Source organism: Pimephales promelas, chromosome 15 (assembly GCF_988280905.1).
Source record: "Pimephales promelas chromosome 15, fPimPro1.hap1.1, whole genome shotgun sequence".
Taxonomy (NCBI): Eukaryota; Metazoa; Chordata; class Actinopteri; order Cypriniformes; family Leuciscidae; genus Pimephales; species Pimephales promelas.
In genome coordinates, this window is record NC_142783.1 from 11256501 (window position 1) to 11262500 (window position 6000).

Genomic DNA, 6000 nt, shown 5'->3' on the forward strand with positions numbered 1-6000 from the left:
ACTGAACACCTCAGAGTACCGGTCAAATGTGCTAAATCCAAAATACCATTATTGTATATAAATACATTGCAAAATTAAAGAGATATTTCACTCAAACAGTAACATTGTCATCATTCACTCACCCTCATATAATTTCATTTTTTTGCTTTTGAGGTGAGATTTTAGGAAGGATTCATTACGATGAAACTAACTGGGGGGGGGGGGGGTGAATCACCAAAAAAGCAATCCATATGCTTTCAAGTCTTTACAAGTCATACAAAGTCTTTGTGTGAAGAAGAGGTGCAAATTGATATTATTCTTACATGCGTTTACAGCAAAAAGCACTGATTAATGCATGTCAAATTTGAGAGATGTTCGAGAGCTCCTTCTTGGAGCTTTGCAGTAAAAACCATCACTTTTCTTTGAACAGAAAATAGCTCCAACTTTTTTACCCTTTTGTGTTTAAAAAAAATAAAATAATACAGAGTTGGACTATATGAATCATGACTATATGGGTCATGAACTGGCTTTTTACAATTTTATTATATTGTTGTCTTAGGTCAACTTATGACGTTCGCTTGGTTTTTACATTCAAAAACATCAAAATGAATAAGTAATAGGCTATTTTCTCCCCTAGTTTTGAGCCTAGCTCAAAAACGCTCGGTTTTTATGGGCGTCTCGCACTGAAGACTTGGAAGTAAACGCCCACTGCTGTGAGTGGATAACAGTTTTGCATATTAAAATGAGTTTCAACTCACCTGTCGATGCACGTGGGGGAAATTGTTTTGAAAACTTTCAATGATGTAAAACGGCAACTGGAAATGATTCGCCCATACATGTTTGACCCTGAATCGCAGGACAATGAACCAACAACACATCAAATACAATGGATACTTCAGCCTGTGACAGCGTGGTAAGTTAATTGTCAATTGTTTATGCTACTTCTAATATATCATAGCCTGACTTCGTCATACTCATATTCTTGTCGGAATATAGTCTGAAACAGCTTATGATTATGAGGCGTGTCTTAACCGAACCAGGAAAAAAAAACTCTGGCCGTCGCGCGACTCAACCTCAGTGATGTCATGAGTACAGCCAATCATAGCAACGCATGGGTTGAGGACACCAGGTAAATTTTTTATTTTTTTGCATTTTTTCTCAGAGCAGATCATCGCGCAAACAGTGTGCAGCACTAGTTTCTGTCTGACGTCCATATTCGCGTGTTGTGTTCTTCTCTTCTTCGCTGGGTATTGGCGCACATGCTGTTTCGCGTCATTTCTGGTTTGTTTTATTGCGTGTTTTTTTCGTGACAAAACGTGGTTTGTAGACAAGATAGAATCGTTGGGTGACAGAGTTGTTGTCAACTCATTATTTATTTGATTATTTTAAGGATTTAGACCGTACCGTACTGAGACAGCTCTCATTAGAGTCAAAAATGATTTGCTCTTTTCATCCGATCGTGGATGTATCTCTGTGTAGTGCGTTGTCAACTCGTGTAGTGCGTTACCTCCTGTTGTGGATCAATCACGTTGTGTTGTGTGGTGTGAACAGCTAAACAACTGGAACTCCTGATTTCACTGAGAGCAAGTCATGTAGTGTGAACCGCACAGTTCAGCCCGACGTTTTAAAATCATGTAGCGTGAACAAGGCATTATACAATCACATACATATTAACATTAAAACCTTGCTGAGAAAATTGTTCATGTCATGTTACTTCTCAGCTTACCCAAAGACAACAAAAAAAAAAAGAATGCAAGTAAATCAACAGGGTGCAGCACTAAAAGGAATCTGTGTTCGCAGAGGACTGTGCGTCATATCACCGAGGGTCTTGTCCATTGACTTAACTAAAAGCATTATACAAAGTCTCTAATCGGAGTCTTAAGTCTTGTCTGTGAATGCTGTTTCAGGCCTCTGGAGTACAGCACTCTAACTGCTCCCATAAACCCCTTCTCCAGCAGGACAACAGCGACTGTCTACAGTCAAACAGTCATTCATATTCATCAGCGCTGTGCTGCATTGCATGCTTTCTATGTGCATTTAGAAACAAATGTGAGTACTGTTCCATATCAGTTTCCAGGGCTTCACAACGGGTGAAGAAACTGTCGTGTTGTTGTGCGTTTACCAACAAGAGCTCTTTATATTCATCTTTAAAAAAAAATCCCAAATAAAACATGCAGATAATTTAGAGAGCTTTAATTCAATGTCTGTAAAATGCAAAATGCAATAGCGGCGGGTAAAAGAGGCACTCGCTATAGCAATAACCTCAGATTAGAAAGCTACTTATCTGCCAAATGAAAACACTGCAGAACAACATATGGACACTGTGTGTAGTTACCTCAGGACATCTAACACACTTCTAATGCCAGGGAAGGAATTCTCAAATGGTTGACGCTATAAACAGGAAATGGGTTTCTCATCCGTATTGAATCAGCGGTTTCCTGCAGCAATGAACTAATTTCCTCTTGAGTAACTTGCTATTGTGAGAAAACATATAAGACCTGAGAGCCCTACAAGCACACACTGCCAGCTAACAGTATGTGAGGCTTTAAAGTGTCTGATATGTTCACTTTGTGATGTACAGTCACATAACTGTTCGTCCTTCCAGCAAACTGTTAAAACAGATCAATTATGGTAAGCAACATTGGTAGGGCTGTGCTCAGGAAGACAGCCATTACACTGAAGATAAACTCACCTTGCTGACACAACAGTTTGCGAACAAGACATCACCAGAGATTACAAGAGGGCAATAAACTAAGAACAAGACATGTTCTACGCATTTAGCCTTGTTAATATTTCACTGTAAAACAGTCTGTTTAGAAAATGCACTTGAGATTCACAGAGCAGAAACTTATTAAGCCCTTTTGGGATGCTAATTATTTCTCATGTGGATGTCTGTAACTAAAAAGTAAATTACCATGTGACCTCAGTGAAAAACTCGTGCATTCGGACGGCAGTTTATCATCCTATAGACCATTTTGCAAGATGTAAACAAAACTGCAGTTTTTTTAACACTGCATAAATGCTGGGATAAAATACAACCAACAGAACATATAAAACTGAATCAAAAATTTAAACAAACATCTTTAAGCTTTTTTCTTTACATGTGAAATAAAGAAAACGGTTACAAACTGAAACAGGAAGTGTTTCTGGACCAGGGTTGTTTACATCTTGCAAAATGGTCTATAGGAACCCGGGAACACGCTAGCTCACATGGTCAGTCTGCTGTAAATAAAATGCCATATGCTTGGAATAATACAAATAAATTCATATTTAATGTAATAAAAGGAAAACAAAGTCCTATTTACAGTATGATGTAATTATCTAAATCGCCTGTTTAAAAAATAGAAAGCTAGACACGCTATATTTGAAATGGTTTTCTGTTTTGCATTAGGCCCGTCATTTGAAAAATATGGAGATTAATAAAATCAAGTTAAATGCAACCTCTTATTTTATGAAGTAAACATAAAGCTGCTATGTTTACATTTTTAACACATATAATTATTTCTAATATTTTAAAATTGTATAGCATGTATTGCTGTCCATTTCAAATGATGATGTGCTTCTCCGGTTTTTGTACTTAAATGCTCCGCTCACTATGCATAATTAAAATGCGTGAGAATTACAGCGAAACACAAGAGTTACATTATGGTGCTCGGGAGACAGTGGTCAAAAATAATTTAAACCAATCATTTTTTAATTGATCTCCTCTTGTAAACTCGGCTCGGCAATTAAAATGACCACACAACCTTGATGTTCGTCAAAAAAAAAAAAAAAAAACAGTAGGTAAATTGGTTGGTGGGAGAAAAACTGACATTCTGGATTCGGACAGCAATAAAAACCTCCTGTAAATGCTGAAAATACCTCACATCCCCATGAGAAACAATTACCGTCTGAATAGGGCTTCAGTCAGCCACTATTATACTGGTGTAAAATCCCTAACCTACCTATTTTTAAAATGTATAACCTTGTGCATTACAAATTCAGTGAGTAACAAGGCACCACTAAATCATAGTAGTGAGCTTTTTTAAGTCGATGGAGCCCTAGCCCTCTATTATAGAGAAAATATGAGAAATACATGAGATATTATGGGCATGAACAATTTGTCAGGCCATTATGGTGCACCATATTTGTTATGACAGAGATAACCAATACTAAAATAAATAGTATAGTATAGCACATATTATAAATCCAAAATTGGTTTAGTCTGTGGTATAGAAAAGAGTTCACAACCTTTAAAATTGAGTAAATAATGCTAATTTGAAGTAAAAATTATTTTAATGACAGAGGAACTTACAGAAAAAACAACTGAATTTCGCATGTGCAAAAACACAAGTGAAATACATACTTTACACATAGGAAACATGTGGTTTTGGAACAGTTCCCATGTGAAATCCATGTGATCACATTGTCTACGTTATCACATGTGGTTTTTCTGTAAGTACCTGTAAAGATTAGGCCTATAATGCTTTCAACAACGCTATAAAATATATAATGCTTTCAAACTTTATCAACTGTATAAACTAACTTCATAATTTTTACTTGCACTAATCTAGCAAGACCTTTTCTTTTATTTGTCCTCTTTCATAGACAGCTTTTTTATTCTTGCTGTGTATATTTGTTTAAATTCTTAATATTTGAATACTTTTATTTAATAAGTGAATTGCGCTGCTTCTCTCGTGAGAAATTAATTTTGAATGAGTTTCACTGTTTCTCAGCATGTGATTGGCTGTTCGCTACTGATGTCACACCTAAGCTCCTAAACTCAGGATCAAAGTCTGAGTTGACAGAGTTGATAATCAGCATCATGGTACCAACAAAGCCTGGTTGGATTGGTTTGATTTTGTCCACTCGAAACTAATCAAACCTGAGTTTGTTCAACTACCATCATGGTACAGGCCGCTGGATAAGCTTCAAAAGGTACACATGATAGCAATGTGGAACAATTATGATGCAATGAGTATCAATTTGTACAATTTGTTTGTTGGAAAAACCGGGAACATGACTGAAAAAATTCATTTCTAAAACTCGTAAATTAAATTTGAGTTTTTAGGCAAATAAAAACTATATATATATATATATGTGTGTGCTGTATATAATTATAAATACACACACATGCATGTAAATATTTAAGAAAATGTGTTTTCTTTTATATAATATGTATTATGTATTTTTATATATATATATATATATATATATATATATATACAGAATTTAAGCGCAAATAATTCTTGAATATATACATGCATGCATAGGTATTTATATATACAAAATAATTATATACAGCAAACACAAATATATTATGTAAACACAGACTTTTATTTTGGATGCGATTAATCGCAATTAACTTTTGCACAGCCCTAATATATATATAGTTTTGGTCTCTCTCACATCCCATGTCTTGATGACCTGATGGGAAACCAAACAGTGATGTTTACACAGCAGCCTTGCCTATACCATATTTGGTAAAAGGATAAATAATGGAGGGCTGTTATAAATAAGTTGCCGTGGACCACTGACTCATTATTTATTCATAAGTGTCAGCATCAGGCCCTTGACCAGCCAGTTTCACCTCAGTTTATGCTCTCTGTGACGCTGGATCAGAGCCCAGGGTCAGACTCATTCAGTCCCTCTCCACTTTCTATGGGAGCCGGAGACCAACCCAACAAACAGATCGATGTTCGATTCTATTACTGAACATCTTGATCACCACAAAACCATTACATTACAATAATAGTACAATAATATTCACCCTGACAATGATCAGCAGACTTCTTTCACTATCTTTGGATTTTGAGATGTAATGAGTTCTTGACAGTTTCATGAGATTCACCCTAAAATCCTTCTGATTAAATCTTAAATATTTATATGCTATAACGTAGAACAGAGCACTGTAACGTTTAGGAAATAAACACAAAAGTTGTACTTTCTAAAGAGTCATATTGCCGACCACAATGGATGACTCACTTCAAACAACAGGGGCTTCCGCTGAGAGCAAACAGCCGTGCAATCTGATAAGGGTGC

The 6000-nt window shown here is 36.0% G+C and overlaps 1 protein-coding gene across 12 annotated transcripts in view; it reads right to left on the reverse strand.

Moving 5' to 3' along the window:
- Positions 1-6000, reverse strand: part of stxbp5b (syntaxin binding protein 5b (tomosyn)) — a 54337-nt gene that overhangs the window by 35185 nt on the left and 13152 nt on the right. The gene's annotated exons all lie outside the window — the stretch shown is intronic.